Source organism: Cupressus sempervirens, chromosome 10 (genome assembly GCF_028749045.1).
Source record: "Cupressus sempervirens isolate cs-2001-9-10 chromosome 10, ASM2874904v1, whole genome shotgun sequence".
Lineage (NCBI taxonomy): Eukaryota > Viridiplantae > Streptophyta > Pinopsida > Cupressales > Cupressaceae > Cupressus > Cupressus sempervirens.
In genome coordinates this window covers 587577902-587598100 of record NC_143127.1, presented here as the reverse complement: position 1 = coordinate 587598100, position 20199 = coordinate 587577902, and the positions used below count along the sequence as shown (strand labels likewise).

Sequence of the window (20199 nt, the reverse complement as noted above, 5' to 3'; positions counted from 1 at the left end):
ATATGGGATATGATCTCCTTAGAAACAGGATTTATAAAAAATATTGGCCATATGCTAGGGTAAAGGTCCTCTACCCAAGGATGGAGCCTTTCTATGGGTTGTGTTACATGGCAAGATTTTGGTAGGCAACAAATTAAAGATGATAGGTATTGAGGGTCCTCACTAGTGTATTCTTTGTAAGAAGGCAAAAGAGTTAAATGAGCATTTAATTTTTTAGTGTCCATATTCTTGAAAATGTTGGGATTGGTTATTAGGAAATTTGTAGTAGCGAACAATCAAAAATAGTTTTTTTCTAGACTTTCTTGCTTCATGACCTATAAATAAAGCAAAATCTAAATGGAGTCTTCTCTAGATTATTAGCCCATAAATTTTGGTATGTCATATACGGAAGGAGAGAAATCAAAGGATTTTCAAAGAGGAAAGTCTATTAGTGAATGAGTTAAAACAAAGGATTCATGTTGCAATTGAGGAACTATTCATCTCTAAATATCATGGTAAGAGATTCTATTTTTAGTCAAGTTGGGATTTTAATATGGAGAGGAGTTGGCATGTCAATTTGCATAATGTACAAATGAGTTTAAAATAGAAGGAATAGAGGAGGAAAATAGTATGGAAAGTGTCTCCAACAAGTTGGATGAAGTTGAATTTTGATGGTGTTAGTAGAGAAACCTAGGTTAAAGCAGATTGGGAGCTATTATCAGAGATGAGAATGGCAAGATGGTATGTGAAATCACATGAAGTGTTGGTATCACTACCAATAATTTGGAAGAAATTTTGACTCTAGAAGCATATTTGAGCTAGTGTATTAACAATGACATCTATAAGGTTGTTATAGGAGACTCACAAATTATTATTAAAGGAGTAGTAAGAGATAATAGATGTGGCTACCAAATAGTTGCAAGACTTTCATCTTCAACATGTTTTCAAAGAATTTTTGGCAAATTTGGAGGTAGATTCCCTGACAGGTTTGGAGTTTGGCCAGGCTACAATAATTCTTGTCAGCTTGAGCTATGTCTTATAGATAGACATAGATACTCTTCTGAGGGCTAAAATTGGCTGATGTAGTCAAAATTTGAGGGCAAGTTGGGAGTGAGGTGGAAGTTGGTGTACACTCCTATGGTCCTCCATATCTCTTTTTAGATCCATCATATCTATGATATGGATTTGTTCTAAATTTGGTGCAGGTTAGTTGCTCATTTTAAACCCATCATTCTTCATCCAGCCATTAAGGAGAGGAATCATGGAAGAAATTCTTGGTGTGCATTGCAAATGTTCATAGGTGGAGAGGTGGGAGGAGATTCCAGATTCATAGATTAGTAGGATATTCAAGAAGGAAAATGATCAAGAAAAGGACAGAGATTCCAGATTCATACATTAATGGGATATTCAAGAAGGAAAATGATCAGGAAAAGGAGACTATCATCATGCTATTAAGTGTTGACTATTAAAGAGACAACCACATACATGATAACAAGTTGGTCCATGACTTATTCTAGTTGATCATTCAGATTTCATACCATCCATTGAAAACCTATGGAATGATATATAGGATTATTAATGAGGAAATGCATTTGGAGGTTATGAATACCATGGAGCTAATTGATTCCAATTTATTAGGTCGTAATATTGTAGATGCTTAAAATAATCCCAAAAGACTATATTAATTTATTTAATATTTCCCTTGACATTGCAATTATTTATTTACTAATTAATTATATTTGTTATATTCTTCTACCTATTTAATTAAATTTATTTAATTAAGTGGGTTCACTTTTCTAAGGTATTTAAATTTCATTTAAATATCTCCAGCTTTAATGTGTTAAATACATGATCCCCCATAATTCCCCTTTTAAATAAATTCTATTTATTTAAATCCCTCCATCTCATTAATTCCTCTAAACCTATGATTAAATTAAATCTTATTTAATTTAATCTTCAACCTAGCTTAAAGCCTAGCCTACAACCTATCACTTTCATCCTCATAAGCCTATCCACCATTTAATCCCACTTAATTACCTTAATCATCTTGTTAAACCCTTCTTAAGCCTAAGTGTGTGCTCACACATGTGTGAGACCACTCTTGCAAGCTTTGTCTGCCACTCCTCTCTCCAAGTTTTCTCACACATGTGTGAGCAAACATTGAATATTGACCGCTTGAATGGCTAGCTTATGTGTCTCCTTGTGGTACTATGTGGATGCCACATAGATGCCACCTCACCTAGGGCCTCTCTCAAGCCTATAAACAGAGCCCTTGTCTCAAGAATTTTCATCTCCTCCACATGCATTGTTATCATGTTAGTTTGAGTTTTGAACTTCTATAGTGTTATTATGCTAGTTTGAGTTTTAGAGTTTTCATAGTAATTTTCATGCTGCATACTAACCCTTGGTAGCTGATTTTAGATTGCATTTGGATTGTTACATTTAGCTTATTCATGCATTTAGATCTTCATTTCACTTACATACTAGTTTAGCTTGCAAATTAGCTTAGTTTCTTGATTGCTTTCCATCTCCACATCGTTGAATGCTTTCAAACATGGCTTCCTCCATATCCATTGTTTGAGGTGTTCTTCATCTCATATAGCATAGTTTCATAGTTTCATCAATCACACTTGCACCTTCACATCAAAAGATTCAAACTTAGTTGTGTTTGGGAGAGCACACCAAACATCCCTCCAATCCAACACACCAACAAGGCCTCTCATGGGTGCCTTTGCTGAGCTGTTTGAGGTTGCTTGAGGACTTGAGTTTTTGGTTTCTTTGAGTTGCAAAACTCAAGAAAATGTTAGTTAGTTTTATTTCATTGTTGAATATTTAATGCATGCACATCAACTAATGTTTGTTTGTTAACTCTTGTTTCCAACAGGTCAATTTCTTTAGCATACAGATCTTTTGGGCTTATTTTTCTTGGAGGTAGAAGGTAAGAAAAATATTATGAAAAAATATTGGTTGATATTTAAGTCATGTGTGATGAAGGAAAATAATTTGAGTAAATTTGAGTCTTTTTACCAAGCTCATGACAACATTTTCCTAGCTAAGGTAGCAGAAAGGATGGTCAATATCGACATTGGTATTATGTACTTGATCCATTAAAGCTAGGTTGATTTAGTTGGTTGGTATTGGTGTCTACAATGTAATAAGAATAAATATCTCTAAGATCCATATATAAGTGTTTTTTGATAAATAAAAAGGGTACTGCCCCCTAGGAAAAACTTGCTAGAATTTTTTTTTAATAGCTTAAATGCAATATTTTCTTTTTATTCCTATAAAGTCTACTAAAGAAAATATTAATTCAATATTATGAGATTGAGAAAGATCTTATTATTTTTTAAAGCTATTAAAATTTAATCATCTCATCTTATTCATATCATATCCAATTTTAAACATGTAGGTTCTGTAATGGCGAATAATTATGGCTGACCCAAAAGAAGCCTTCATTTGGACAATGAATTAGGCAGGCATGTTGGGGGGCATAATGACTATTTGATCAAAGAGAAATATTGTTTCTTTTCTATAGCTAATGTGAGTCATATAATGAAGAAATCCATGCCTTCTAACCTAAAGGTTTTTGAACATACTAGGTAAATTGTGCATAAATGTGCTTATGAATTCATTAGTTTCATCACCAGGAGGTCTTAGATAAGTGCTAGTGAAAGAAGAGGAAGATAATCAATAAGGATGATTTTTTGTGAGCCATGAACATCCTAGGGTTTGAAGAGTACATAGAGCCCTTGAAGATTTTCCTACACAAGAACAGAGAGATGAAGGAGAGAAGGTTTCTAGGCCAAGTGGGGTGATCATTAGTTCAAGGATGCTAATAGGTTTGAAAATCCAAATGCTAATTCTAATCCTAATGCCAATTTTAGCCCCAGATATAATTGCAGTTATAGTAGTGCTTCCCCCAAGGTCCAATCCATGCCCTAATTCATGCAACAAAAAATGGTGGCTTATGGGGAGCCCCTAGGTGGAGTCATGTATGCTTATATATCCTCTCTCAACATCTTTGAGGAGACTAGTAGCAACAATCTGTCAGATGTAATGCAACAACAACCCCTTCAATGGAATGTAATAGTAGCTGCATTAGAATCAACCCCCAAAAAGGGCCACTAGTAGATGCCGAATACCAAACTACTTACTTTTTCATTTAGCCTTTACTTGCTATTTAATATAATTATGTGGCTAGACAAATTTTTACTCTAATGAAGCAATTTGGTAGGGGAAATTTGAGACATGTTTGATTAGTTTTAACTCTTAAACCAAAATGAACTTTTATCTAGTCAGAAGAAAATGCTATTTTTCTATATATGATGGGTTAAGTTTGGAATATGGTAAAAAGTACTACATTTTACCATATTGGGTCTTGTGTGAAGGTTGTAAAAATTTCTTATTGCCATCATGAATTTGGTTGGGAGGTGGGGGAAGATTACTATTCAAAATGGTCCAAAGTATTTCTCAATTTTCTGGTAAGAGATTGCATCATTGGATATTGTTCATATTGTATGTGATGGATGAATCTTATTTAGTTGAATAAGCTGAAATTGGGGAAGAATTAATATGATGCAACTTTTGGTTATTTAGGGAATGACATTCTTGTGCATTACTAGTATCTCTGAATTGGAGTTAAGAAGGTTAATTTATGTTGTGTAAATTATAACTGCAAGGCTAAGCCTTAAATATTTTTGCCACTTGTTCTACTTTTTCTAAAAAAATCTAATTATCAATGCAATGAGGAAGTTGGTTTCCTACTTCAAAAAAAAATCACATCATTCCTTAATATTATAGGATACAAAAACACATCAATTCAAATATATTATTCTAGAGTACCCAATTTCATGAAAAAATAATATTATGAGATAGTAAACTCTTTAGACTTGTTGTCATTTCTAAGTAATAACATTATGTAGAGAAATAATAATTTGTGGGGAATATAAAGATAACATAAATACAACAAAAATAGCATGAATTAAATCATAGTAAGGAGTCTATAGTATACGCTTGTAGAAAATTATATTAATATTTTGGAGCAAACTTGATAGAAAAACTTTGAGGGATCTTTACCAACATTTAGGTAGAGTGGGCTTATTTACAGGGTGTTTTGTAACAAAAAATTTAACCAATTTTGTAACAGTCATTTGGAGTAGATCATTTTCAAAATTAATGAGAATATTTTTTCAAACCTTGTGAGCACAAAGTATAAAAAATTAGGGGTCTATTATAGAAAATTTAATGCAAACTCTTGAGTAGGTTGATGTAATTTGGGACCAACCATTGTAGATCTAAGTGCAGATTTGAGAACAAAAGTTTAGAGACAATTTAAGAGAAGTGAGTGAACAAACTTAGATATAAAATTTCTATTAATTAATGTTATATACAAATAAAAATTCCCATCTATGTAATAATTAGATCTTAACTAATAAAATTTACTTTCTGTACTTTACTAGTAAATAATGAAACCACATGCACCATGTTTGTAGTTACAAGTAAACTCAAAAAAACTCTTCAATTTTGTTGTAGATAGATCAAATTGGAGGTGTTCTTATTTTACATCCATAAACTACCATTGGATGTTGATGGTGAAACAATAATGAAATCAACTAAAATTTTTAGTTAGTATATTCTTATTTGGTTCCTATTGGTAGTTTCAATTGGTTTCCTACACATTAGACCTTAATGAGTGGCCACAACACAATTTCCAATGGTGATAAGACATGAGTTGCAACATGATTTATGGAGGCTTGGTATATGTAGCAAGTGCATGCCTATTCATCATCAACACGAAATTCAAGCACAAAGTGAAACCCATCAAGAAATATACAATAATGAAGACAAAATGAAGCATAAAATCAATTGGAGGTATGCTAAATTTGATACATTTTCATCTCATTCAATTAGTTAAAGTCGTGTTTGATTAGGTAATTTATTATTTTTATCATATGTATAATTCTCAGGTTATCACACAAAATGAAGGTCTTTTGACAAGAAAATTTAAGTTAACAAATTTTTAACAATTTCTTTGCACATAAAATGAGAAAAATATCATCATTTATTTTTTTCTAATTAAACTATATTGTTAATATTTTTGTGTTTTAATTATCTAGACTCACACCTCATCATTGTAGAAAGTTCATAGACATGCATGCTTTGATTAGTTAATGGTATCTTCTTTGGCATGGGGAGAGTCTTGATAGAAAAGGTAAACTTCCTACTACAATTTAGAAAAGCTCTTCATCTATTGTCTCAAGATATCAAACTTTTTCAACATTTTTCAATTAGTTTATTTTCTCCTTTCATAAATTAAATATTTACATATCTTAATTAATTAATTTTTAAAATAAATATATGGTCTCTCCCAAAAACAAAAACAATATGTAATGCACCATTATAATCATAGTTGGGGATTTCTTGCAATAGAGTTGCCTTATGTTAAACTTTGATACATAATTATTACTCATAGAATTCTATGTTGATAGTTGTTATATCCTATATTTCTACAACAACATCATTCTTTTTAGCTGTTCTATTTGTTACATGATTATGTATATGCAAAATATGTAATGGAATTTGAAGTCATTCAATAATAGAACTCTATTGACATGGAATCTTAGCCTATCATTATGAGGGAGTATACCTTATTCTTGGCTACACTATTGCCTTGGGATGATAGGCCATGTATAACACAATATCAAAGATATTAAATTCTTACTGATGCTCTATTTTGCAACTAAGAATATTCCATGTTCTCCTTTTTTTAGATTAGGGTGATTAAATTTTTTTGTTGCTATATAGAAATATAGTTGCTCTTTGTTTGTGTCTCTGTTCTTCTCTGTAATCCTTATTTTTTCCCACATAAAAAATAAAATTAGAGTCTCTTAATTATGGATGAGTCAAAACATGCATGCTCTATTTTTAAATATGTATATATGATCAAATATTTGTGATTCAAGTTCAAATAGAAGACCTCACATAGGCATTGATATATCTATTTTCTCTTCACACCTTTTCCAAGTCACATTCCTAGCTCTAAAAATCCTATGGTTTCTTTCTACCTATAACTGCCATAATCTACTACTGCACAAATATTTCCAAAAGCTAAATTAAATTGTATATATTCTTGTAGGTGTACATATATGTATGTTGCATCAATAACCAATTGTACTACATTAGAAAAATCAACTCTTCAATGACATCTCTCAAAATGTAAAACTAGAACATAATAAAGTAAGCCTCTTCCTTATATGTGACTAATATTTATGAATGAGTGGTGCCTAATGTGTATCCACCATTAACAATTGTTCTAAAACTCTATGAAATCCATGTGGTTATCATCTCCTCCATTAGTAAGCTAACCATGGAATAACATTTTTCCAAGTTTCTGGTTCTCAATTTAGACTTGCTAGGGAGGAGGCTCATAAAATGGATAGCTTTGTCTGAACTTGATAGAGATTTATATGGTTGGGAAAGCAAGTGGAATTGTGTGTGTCTAGGTATCATCAAGGTGAAATTACCACTTGGATGATTTTCTGATGTCAACTATTAGCTAAATATGTTGTAGATTGCTTGAATAACCAGTCATAGTAGGTTGCTATTAGTTCAACAATAGAAGCTAGACCAATATTATATTGGTTGAAATAGAAAGACATTGAATGTTGGTTGTCTAAATATTTGATGGAGTTAGTTGAATGAGGTTAGAAATTCAAATTTATTGTATTTGAATTCTGTAAGTATTTTGCTTCAACAATGACTAGGTGCTATTAGCATTTTGTTGCTATGACAAACAATAGAAACTCACAAACTACTTTGACTAGTAAGGACTTTATATATAACTATATTGTCTTTTCTATAGGCCTTTTTATATAGAAATAGTTTAGATTAGTAATATGACATGTACTAGGTAGAAAGGACAACACAATCTAAAATTTGATACTTTAGCTGCTTACATTGTCACTCTTCCTTCTCACTTTTTTACCATTCTTTGACATAGGCTCTTAGGTACATATGCCATAAGCTAGATTACTTTAAAAAAAAATTAATAACACATATTTCAATCTATCTCTTCTTTTCATTAAACTTGTAGTTTTTATATTCTTAGTTCATCAAATCAGATCTTTATTTCAACGATTCATAGTAACTAGTATCATAATACATATTTGAAAGAGATTAGGTTGTACATAGTGTACCTATACTAGAATATTGAGGGAAAAGAATCATACTCATGCCCATAGAAAATGGATACATAGTTCTCACCTCCATAGGACATTGACATGTCTATAGGAAAATGCATATTTTCTAAACTTGATACAATTGTATCAACATCAACAACATTATTCACTACTTGTCTACCTAATACCAAAATGCCACATTTACTATGATATGTAAAAGTAGAGATATGTGATAGAAAAAAACAAGAATTTGGCACAAAAATGACAAGAAAGCAACTGAAGAATTCTACCTTCAAACTAACCATTTCCATCCAAAGTGCTCATTCTAAATTCAAACTATCTCATAAACAACTTGTAGCACAAATCACAAATCAGAAACTAATTACAACATACTTGGGAACTATTATTAACACACCAAATCATCTATGTAGTATCTATGAACTTATACATTTCCATAAAAATGTACATGATATCGATGATACATTCCTACAAGATTTTTCATCCCTTCCCATTACACATAAGGAGAAGAGAATTACAATAGGCAAACTGGTTTGCAAACAATGCTTTGAAGAAACTATTTCTCAAAAAAATTTCATGCTATGTAGCACCTCAGAATATACTTGCAATGGACCACTCAATCAAAGCCATAATAGAAGAATTCATCATTGTAAGCTAATTTTTACTTTGGTTCTGCGTACTTCTTGCACTTACAATCACACATTTATTAATTGCTAATCACTTGTTCTTGACAATTGTAGATCACTTAAACACAAAATCAGCTTGAACAAATTTTACCACCATAGTATGCTAGCCACTAAGGTAGCACTAATAAAATTCAATCAACTCTTCTAGCCTAATAGTGTAAAGTTCCAACTATCAGTATGCCCATTTCTAACTCTCTCACATAGACATATTGTAGGAACAATCAAAAAATGTAGCAGAAACATTTTACAAGGACCATGAAACCACCCTCAAATCAAACTAGAATATATTAGGAAAATAATAGTATTTTTTTTTCACTTTTGTGCATTGAAATAGATTGCAAATTTCTCTATTTTAGATTATCGTAAAGCTACATCTGTACATGAAAAAAAGAGGACCGCACATATAAACTTGTATACACATTTTGATGAATGAAGAATAACATTTATTTTTTTGCATCACTACCACATAATGTGTCAAATTTTCAGCTCCTTTTCTATATTGCATCCATAAAATTAAAATCAAAGCTTGTTAAACACTATTATCTAACATATCATAGAATGAATACATATAAGACCCCATTGTCCCCAAAGGCAGGCTCTCAGGCTCATCAAGAGCTCTTGTTGCATATTAGTTTTATATGACTAGGAGTGCATTCAACTATGTAGTGTAGCAAACATTTACAGTTAATAATTTCTTTTAGTTATCCTTTATTTTATTTAAAAGAGTTTAATATCATTTTGAATCTAGGAATGCATTTGGTTTTCATATAATATAATTTTTATCAATATTGAAGATTTGAACTAGCAAATATTGCTTGTAGCAATAGAATCTAAGTTGATAAATAACATTTTCATATTATATATTGTAACTCTTGTTAAAAACCATCTAATCAACTATTACATGGGAAAATTGTTCAATCAGTTAGAATATATAGTCATTGATAAAATAATCCAATGATCACTTTATGGGACAACATTAGGACATCTCAATTCACTTCAAAATTTTTGTGGACTTTTGAAATGGTTTGTATTTAAGTTTATAGATACTAAACTATTTAAATTTATTACCCTATATAGATACCTATATACAACTGTGTTCTCTATGTAATTGAAAGGTTTGTAATCAAGAGCATAATGGAAAATGTTTTTGGGGGCTCAAACTAGAAAGGGATATTACATTATTATTAAATAGAGGGTATGTTGGACATTATACATTACACTATTATTGTAATAATTTTAAAATCTATTATTCAACAACATAATATATGTTAAGAAAAATTGTTTTAGAAGGATTAACTAGTTAATTTACAATGAAGATACTAAATTTTGGTGGGAAAACATAAAGAAAGGGGTTAGAAAAAACAATATCTATGTAACATTGACAATTTTTTTCATTATTCTTTGAAGGTTACTAGCTCAATGGAATAGCACCTACTTTATAAGTAGGAAGATGGTGGTTTAATTCCATCATGCCCTAATATGACTAAATTAATGATCAAATAGACCACCACAAAAAATACCATATAAACTACCACATTAATTACCAAATAAATTACCAAATAAACTTCTAAATAAACCACAAATTAACTACCAAATAAACTACTAATTAAACCACCAAATCAACTACCACATATACTAATGAATCAACTACCAAATATGCTACTAAATTTATTACCAAATCAACTACCAAATACACTATTAAATATACTATCAAATGTACTACTAAATAAAATACTATTTAATAACATAAACTACCAAATAAAACACCAAATAAACTACTAGTCCATAACAATTGACAACCAAATCAATGACCAAATTAATGATTAATATAATTTAGTCATAAGTTTAGTTGTGATATTAATGACTGATAATAAACTACCAATGGTCAAATGATCAAAATTGGTCGTATATCTACAATTTTTAATAGCTTATTTAGTAATATATTGTTATTTTTGTAGTAGTGTATACTTCATAAACATTTCTATAATCATGCCTTTTCACTATCTTGCACAATCCAAACTTCTTCATTTTCAACTTATTATATGTACCCAGTGGAAAATGCTCCTTTCTCAAGTGAACCATGAATCTATTTCCAACCTAAAATTCCTTATAACCCCTTTTCACATCCGCTTTATCCTTGTATTATGTATTCATCTTAATAATCTACTTCCTCACCTCCTTATGGATGTTCTTCAAATGTTAAACAAAATCATTTTCTTCAACACTACTTATTTCTCCTTTATCTAGCTACCTCAATTTAGAAGCATTTCAAGGACTACTCCCATATACAGTCTAGAATGGTGATTTATTAGTACTCCTATTGAAAGAATATTATATGCAAATTATGCTTGTGGTAAAATTCAATCTCAACCTTTTGTCTTATCTCCATCCAAACATCTCAAATTTTTTTCCAAACACTGTTTCACATCTTCTATTTGTGTAACACCTCTCCAAGGAACCCAAAATAAATTAACCTAAAGTTTCACTAAGTTTTCCAAACATTTAAAAAAAAAACATAATGACTTAACAACAACAAAAATAATATAGTGAAAGCAAAAACATACACATAAGCACATACTATAAAACAAATTACAATTCTTATGGGTTCCATGACATTGAGTCACATGGTCAAAGTTTTATTAATATTAAATCTAACACATAACCAAAATCTACATTATGGAATAATCACAAGTATGAATCCAATTAAATAATATAAAATTACAAAGGATACCACTTGGCATAACTAGAATGCATAATCATCCACTATACAAGTTATAGGGTATGAAAAGCTCAAAGAATAATATATCTTATATAAAATACATCATCTCATATGATCTATGATAAATCAAGTAAAGTATAATAGGATATAACTATCCAATAGAGATATAAAATTAGAAAGAAAGGATCAACTACATAAGTATATCTAACAATGACAACCAAGGGTTAGATGTCAATGGTATAAGAAAATGCACTACCACCCAACCTCATGGAACCTAAATGGTCCACTGCCACTGCACTGAGGAGATAAACTCAAATCCTATGTAGATATCAAAACATAAGTCATAACCAAAATCTAGTTCAAGGAAACACTGAAAGCAAACCATCTTAAACGGTACCAAGACACAAGTATCATCTAAACCTAGAGGCAACATAGACATGTAGGAAATCTACTATGAAAGTGGGCAAGTGTCATCACATGAGCCAACTCTAAGGTTACCCTAGCAGCCTTGTTGGACTCTACCCCCCTAGTGTCTCTATGCAACATCATTATCCTTTCATATAGACAAGGCATACTAATGAGTCAACTCTAAGGTCACCTTGCCAGTCTCTTAGGAATCTAACCCCCTAGTGACTTTATGTGGCACCAATATCTTACTAATTCATTTTAAACACATTTAATGAAGTATTATCACTTATTAAAACAACCTACAATAGGTTACCTAGACAACCACTTAGGGCTCTAGTTTCCATTGTAAGCCACTTTCCAACATGACATATAGATAAACTACCAGAATGTGGGCCTCACATCCTCACATACACTTCAATGCATTATTTGAGAGATTATCCCAGAATGAATATGAGATTATTCATTCAAGTAAATCCAATAGTGTGACCTATTGCCTTCTAACTAGAAGGATTATGCCTTTTCTCTTAGAACAATAATTGGGCAACCAGACATCTAGAATGAAGGATTTTAAGCTATATGAGATATGCAAGATTAACATATATGATAATTCATTGTTAAGCTAAGAAATAAAGAAACATATTATGCTAAATGAATGCATTTTAAGCTAATATGGGATTGAGAGAAAATGAGTGGATATTTCAGAATAAGTTCGATGCAAATTCCAATTTTCTACCTACATAATGAGGAATGGAGAGATTTCTTTATAAAATCCAAGAGGTGATCAACGGTCAAGATTAATCAGAATGGACAATCAAGATTGAAGAGGAGAGCCAGTGATAAAGGAAACTTCCCCATGAAAAGGGAGTCAACTGGTTGCCTTTGAGTGTCAAGATTGAAGAGGAGAGTTAGTCATGAAGGAAACTTGCTCATGAAAAAGGAGTTAACAGACTACCTTTTGAGTGATAAAAGGACTTAATTGATTCCATTTTGAGTGATAAAAGGAGTTAACTAATTCCTTTTTGAGTGATAAAAGGAGTTGATCCCTTTTTGAGAATATTTAATTTAATAAAATAGAATATGATCTCATAAATGAATAACTTTAATTAATTGAATAATTAAATTCAATAATAAAAAAGAGGAGACATCTTAATAAATTAAATGTATTTAATTCCTTTGTACATTAGCTAAAGAGGTAATTTCAATTTAATTAAAGTAGAACATTATAATTAAATTAACTTAAATCAATAGGTTTATGTAGCTAATTTGAGTTGATACTTAAGAATTAAATAAATAGTGTGATTAATGCAAATTAGGGTTTTTTTCATTTGACACCTAGGTCAAGTAGCGATTATTAGAATTAGAAGTGCCTAGTAAAATAGGACTTAGGAATAGTTGAATAAACCAAAGTTGGTAAATATGGAAATGTGCCAATTTTGGGGTATTACATTTGCCCCTCTTTGAATGCATGTGCGAGCAACACATTTGATTCAAATAAATTAGAAGTATGATGCAAAGATCAAGAAATGAGATTAGTTCCAAAATTGATGATACAAAGACCAATTGATAAGCTTTTAAAGGTTATCTCCAAAATGGACCTTAATCTTAAGGAAATCAGATAGAACACCTAGATTGATAAGATTTTAAAGATCATCTCCATAATAGAGCTTAATCTTAAGGAATCTAGATAGAACATCAAGATACTTAAATTGATAAGATTTTAAAGATTATCTCCAAAATGGAGCTTAATCTTAAGGAATCTAGATAGAGCACCTAGATACTTAGATTAATAAGCTTTTAAAGATTATCTCTAGAATGAAGCTTAATCTTAAGGAATCTAGATAGAACACCTAGATTGATAAGCTTTTAAAGATGCTTAATCTTAAGGAATATAGATAGAACATCAAGATACTTAAATTGATAAGTTTTTAAAGATTATCTCTAGAATAGAGCTTAATCTTAATGAATTCAGATAGAGCTAGATTCTTAGATTAATAAGCTTTTAAAGATTATCTCCAGAATGGAGCTTAATCTTAAGAAATCTAGATAGAACACCTAGATTGATAAGATTTTAAAGATTATCTCCAAAATGGAGCTTAATCTTAAGGAATCTAGATAGAACATCAAGATACTTAAATTGATAAGCTTTTAAAGATTATCTCATGAATAGAGCTTAATTTTAAGGAATCTAAATAGAGAACCTAGATACTTAGATTAATAAAAGAGATAACAAGACCTATCATGAGTCATAGAATCATCCTCAAAATGAGGCTTGATCCTTAGGTGTCAAGGTTTAGTATATCTCGATACTTATCCATCAAACTCTGACAAGAACTAGTATAAGATTGATTAGCTGATGAAAAGATAAGATAGATGACAAATGATGCAAGATAGAGGGGACAAGATGCCTCGAGTAATGAGATCCCCTGAGTGATGAGGACATAAGATTTAGATTGAGTTGAAGCTGGTTTTGAAAGATTCAATGATGTAATCATCTTGCTCCCTTGGGAGAGAAATCAAAAGATGATACACCAAAATAGTGAGATAGAGTAGTATAGCAAGAGATACTAAAGAAATCAGAGATTCAAAAGAATATATAAGAGATCAAAAGAATCTAAAGAAAAGTTGGAGTCAATTCAAAGTGATTTCAAGGTCCAAAAGACCAATTTTGACCAAAACTGACTAGAGTTGAACAAAGTTGACTTTTTCCAAAAATTTAGAATTTTTTGAAGAAAATGTGATTTGAAAAGATTCCAAGATTCACAAAGAATCAAAAAATTGGACTACACAAGCATTCAATCGTGCTAGTCCCAAAATTTTAAAATGCAATTTTGAGCTATTTAAGTGTTAGATTTTAAAATCGATCCCGAAAATGAGTTTAGAGTGTTAGGACTCAAAATTGCCTTCCCAATTTTGAGTACCATTGAAAAAATTAAGCCCTTAAGAAATTTTTAAATGCACATGTACTCGACTATCCATTTGAAGCCTAAGAGGTGTTCAATATTTCTAACACCTTCCATTCAATATGTCCACTCATCCCATGAAGATAAATTGCCATTCTAAGACATTTCGTGAAGTCCCATTTTGAGCAATTGTCAATTCTACATTTTTGCCTAAAGTGGCAAACAATGACAAGAAGCCTTGTTTGCATGTGAATATCTTGTACTTGGTAATGTTTCATGATTTTCAACTTTGGGAATGTCTAGTGTCCATACTAGAGAGCCTATGTTTTAGATTTTGAGTTGTTTTGAGTTTGTTTGTCTAGGTTTTGAATCCCTCAAAGTTGGTTATTTACTAGTGTTATGCTGATATGAATTGTTCTAAATTTTGGGAAACCCTGTTTGACTTGTTATGACATTGACCCAATTGACTCAAATGAGAAAATTTAATTTGTGTTACATTTTAGAGGTCAAAGAAATGCTATGTTTCAATATTGAGCTTATGAAGAATCCATTTGAAATGAGAAAATTTAATTTGTGTTACATTTTAGAGGTCAAAGAAATGCTATGTTTCAATACTAAGCTTATGAATAATCCATTTGATTAGTTTCCAAATGCAATTCCAAACACAATTTCTAACTTTTTACTAGTGTCAAGAGATGCAGATTTGTTAGTACCCCTATTCATGATGTCATATCTCAAAATTTGTGATAGGTGAGATCAAATGGATTGTAATACTATGTTGTACTCTAAAAATACTTTAAGTTTTCCAATTTTCAAATCTTGACGAATCCATCTACACACTTTCCTAGGTCCATTCCATTTGCAAAAATTGCTTTTCTGACATTATTTCCCAGATACAAATTTTGAGTAGCCTACTTTGACCACTCGCCATTTGTGCCTAGTTATTCATCATGAGCCCTAATCACAAATTCATGTTGTCCTTATGACAGTGAACCAACACCCTAATTTTCCTTTCCCCAAGTGTCATCTTACCCTAATTTTTGAAGCTGATTCCAAATGTGTTCTATTATTTTCTGGCATGTTTTCTTGTAGGCAATTTTAAAGGGGTAACTTTGACAGCCAATATCTTTTGACTGAGAATTCTTCATGAGAGGATATTTAATAGGGTGCAAGTTTGTGGAGCAAAGAATCAGTGCATGTGATTTTAGAGCCCAGTTATCTATTTGGGTTAGTTTTTAAAGCTAGTCAAAGGACCTCCTAACAAAAAATTGATAATTTGCAAAAAGATGTAAAATAAGCTTCAAATTTTCTTTCAATGATCGAATTTGTTTCAAATTAGTGTTGGAGGATGAATGAATTAGTTTTTTAGTTTAGTTGTTCAATTTTTTTTTTTTTAGCTAGACTAACTTTGGGGCTTGACTAATTCTGCCAAGATTGACGAGTTTTGATGCAAATAGGGGATGTTTTTAAAAATGAAAAGTTATTCATAATTAGATAAGAGGAAAGTGCATGTAATCTAAGGAGCCAATTATTCATAGTTATTCTTGATAAATCCTCATAGGATTGGCATATTTGCATAACAAAAGTATCGTACACAGGGACATCAAAGGAACTAACATCCTTGTAGATCCTAATGGTTAGGTCAAGGTTACCAACTTTGGAATGGCTAAACATATCATTGGGAAATCTTTTCCTCTATCATTTAAGGGGAGCCGATACTGGATGGCTCCTAAGGTTATCAATAATTCAAATGGGAGCATTCTACCGTGGATATTTGGAGTCTTGGTTGTACTATTCCAGAGATGGCCACTGCAAAACCACCTTGGAGTCAGTATTAAGGAGTTGCTACAATGTTTAAAATTGGGAATAGTAAGGAGCTTCCAGTAATCCCTGACAATCTTTTAAAGGATTGCAAGGATTTTTTAAGGATTTTTCTTCAGCGCAATCCTGCTATGCATCCTACAACTTGATAACTTTTAGAACATCCATTTGTGAAGCATGTAGAAACTTATGCTAAGCTTGATGTTGTTTCCTAGAATCATGAAGCATTTTCTTAAACCAACAATGCTAATCGATCCATGAATGTGATGCAGGATGCTAGACATGCAAGGAACCTTTCTTCTCTTGATACAAATTATGCTACTGGACAATTACAAGCAAATTGTGCACATAGAACTTCAAGTGAGCAGTTCTATTTGCAAAAGAATATATCAATACCAATTTCTTGTCCAATATCTACTTGTGGAAGCCCATTGATACAATATCATTCACCACAAATATTCAAAGTGGCAGGATGTCTCCTTAGCCTATATCAACCCCACTTGCTAGCTCTTGCACATCAACTCCATTGATTGAAGGCCATGATGCCATTTCATTCCAATTAAATGGAACTATAAAGTAGTCGATGTATCTAGATGAAGGTTTTGTTAGTGTTCCTAGATCACCTAATAGGAGATATCTCAATGATTCTAGTGTGAATGGTGTCTATCATGATATGAGGTTTGATGTTTACCATGGAACACCATCGAGCCATACTTGAGAAGGCTCACCTAGAGCTCAAGAATAGTTGTCAGAAGATGATATTTAAAGAGAAGCCATTTCAAAGGAAGGCCATAGGCAATTTAAGGAAGCTATCCATGCATTGAAAAGGTAGGATGCCCATGCTAAAGAGTGACCCATGCATTAGAGAGAACCCACACATTGAAAGGTAGGTCCAAAGCTGTGAGCAGGAAAGGAGACGAAGCGACAATATTAGAAGTTGTTCATGATGAAAGAGGTAGAGCCACTCAACGCAAGCAACTTCCACATCCAAAATAGTGATAGGACCAAGTAAATGTAGTGGAGAAAGCTGCAAGGTGAGCTACTCATGCCATAGAAAGCACCAAAAAGCACAAAGGAAGAAGCCACCAATATGTAGGGTAGGCAAGAAAGAGTCTAAGGTGGTAGTATTTTAGACAAATGCATAATTAAAGAGGAGTTTGATGTTGAAAAAAATTAGAGAAAGCAACAACGTCTCTAGGCAAAGAGCTCCATGAATCAAGTATAGAGAAAAATGTGTTTGGGGTGAGGAAAAGCTGTAATGCATAGAGGCCAAGGACTTTCTAGTGCAGAGATTATGTGATGGTCATGAGTAGGGTGCTCATTTACTTGAATGAAATCCACCTATTTGAGAAATCCAAATGCACCAAGTTTGGGGTAATATACGTGGCAGGTGGCATCAACAATTATGATGCCATGACTTACTTGAAAGTATTTCATGCATTGAGGGTGTCAGAGGGTGTGAGATCAATTTGGATTTTTTCTAACCCTAGCCATCAAATTTTTTGAGCAAAGAAACATGTTTATCAAGTTTTGAGATCTAATGGTGGAAGAATAGGGTCTGCAAATGGTTTCATTGAGGGCATCAATGGAGTAATAGGGGTAGAAAAAAAATGAAGGGGATTTATCCCACATTCACTGCAAGAAAGTATTTTCACTTATTTAAATACCCTAGCACTATAATGCTAAGTGTCTTTAAGACACAAGCTTTTCAAAAAGAAGACAACATGCGTAGGGGTCCAACTCATGAAGACAGCTGGAGGAAATGAAATTTTGATGCTTGAAAATGAAAACTAAGATGTTGACATGGTTTTTAGATGGACCAACTAAATTTCAACATGTGGCTTAGATTTTGAATCAGGTTGTGAAGTTGCATCAAATGACCAAGTGCTCAGATTTTGCCACATGGCTTGGATCAACGGTTGGTGCTTCCCACTTCGAGAAGTTGTTTAGAAGATAAGTAAAGTAGAGAAGTGCCAAGCCACCATGTGATAATGGGCCTCATCTATGGTGACTTAGTTGGAGCAACCCTAGACTAGTAAGAATGTACCATTTGGTAGTGACATGGCAGGTGTAGTGAGGTGGCCATGATGTGGGTATTGAGTGGGTAGTTTATGAGCCAATGAGGAGCTACCACATGGTAGAAATGGGTGGTCCAATCAAAAGATGACACATGGCATCCAATGGTAGAGGTCAAGCAATAAGATACTACCATGTGGTAGGCTAGTCAAACCTTGGTTGACCCAAATGACACAATGAGGATAAAAATAAAATAATTTTAAAGTGTCATTTTAAAAATGTTTTTCAAAAAGATGGAGATGCACGCTTTTAAATCTAAAAAGGTTTTATTCTAAAGTCTAAACTTTAGAATTATTTTAATTTTTTGAAAATTTAAAACCAAACCTGAGCCATACAAAGGGGGTAGATTTTTTAAATTAAGATTAAGGGGGTTTCTTGTAGGCAAATATAGGCATATTATATATCACCATAATCGGGAGAAAATGAAATTTTTGATTAGGGAGTTTTCTTTCACACAAGAATTCACTAGTTTGAGCTATATGTAGAAATATAAAATTTGAAGACATGCTTGGTAAAAACACATGGTAAAAGGTCTATTGGATTAGTTTTGAGGATATTATGCCATTCTGGTATAATTTGGTTCCAATTTTTAGTTAGGAAGCCAAATAAAATTGTTGAGGATTTGATATGTAATTGTAGAGAGAGATTAGAGAGATTCTTTTCACTACTAAGAGATGTTTTCCAAGTGGACACATGTTAGATGCATAAAAAATTTGGGAATTCACTCTCTTTTATATCTTTCTTTCTTTCATCCATTATAGCTAGGGTTCTAGTTTTTCACTATGAGACCATTGGTTCCAGCATTTGAAATGTTCTAATTGCTGTGATACTAGTTCCTTCAACAATTTCTCTTGTATTGAGCAACATTTAAGTTTTATGTAGATAGTTCTCATTTGTTAGGTGATTTATGAAGTATTTTTGTACATCTTTCATCTATTTGTTTTCAAGGAAAATGAATAAAAACACAACAAGGAGATTTAATTTTAGTTTGAATCTTGTCTCATGTTCATGGATTTGTAATATTTTCTAGTTTGTCAATCAAGAGCATAAACTAGGTTGCATTTTGTTTAAGAATTCATGTGATTGAAGTATCTTGCTAATGGAATAAAGAGCCATGTAATTGCTTGATATTTATCATAGGGTTTGCAGATTTCATGATGGGATAGTTTGACTATGAGATTCATTTTGATGCAAATGTCTATTCATAAGGTGAAAGATAGATCAAGGATCTTGATGTAGGAGTTATGTCAAAGATTTCCAAAAGATGTATGGTTGTAATTCATGTAATTACCCAATAGATAAGGCACTCATTAGAGATAGGAACATTCAATTTTGTTGCTCATATCCAAGTCTTGCTGAAAGTTATTCAAAGTCTAACCCTCACTTAGCTTACTAGTTTCATGAATCATGCTATT

At 31.9% G+C, this 20199-nt stretch overlaps 1 pseudogene; it reads left to right on the top strand.

Annotated features, from left to right (window-relative positions):
* The window catches only part of LOC149535235 (mitogen-activated protein kinase kinase kinase YODA-like), a 130626-nt pseudogene extending 113173 nt beyond the window's left edge, over positions 1-17453 (top strand).
* Positions 17454-20199: the final 2746 nt, after the last annotated feature.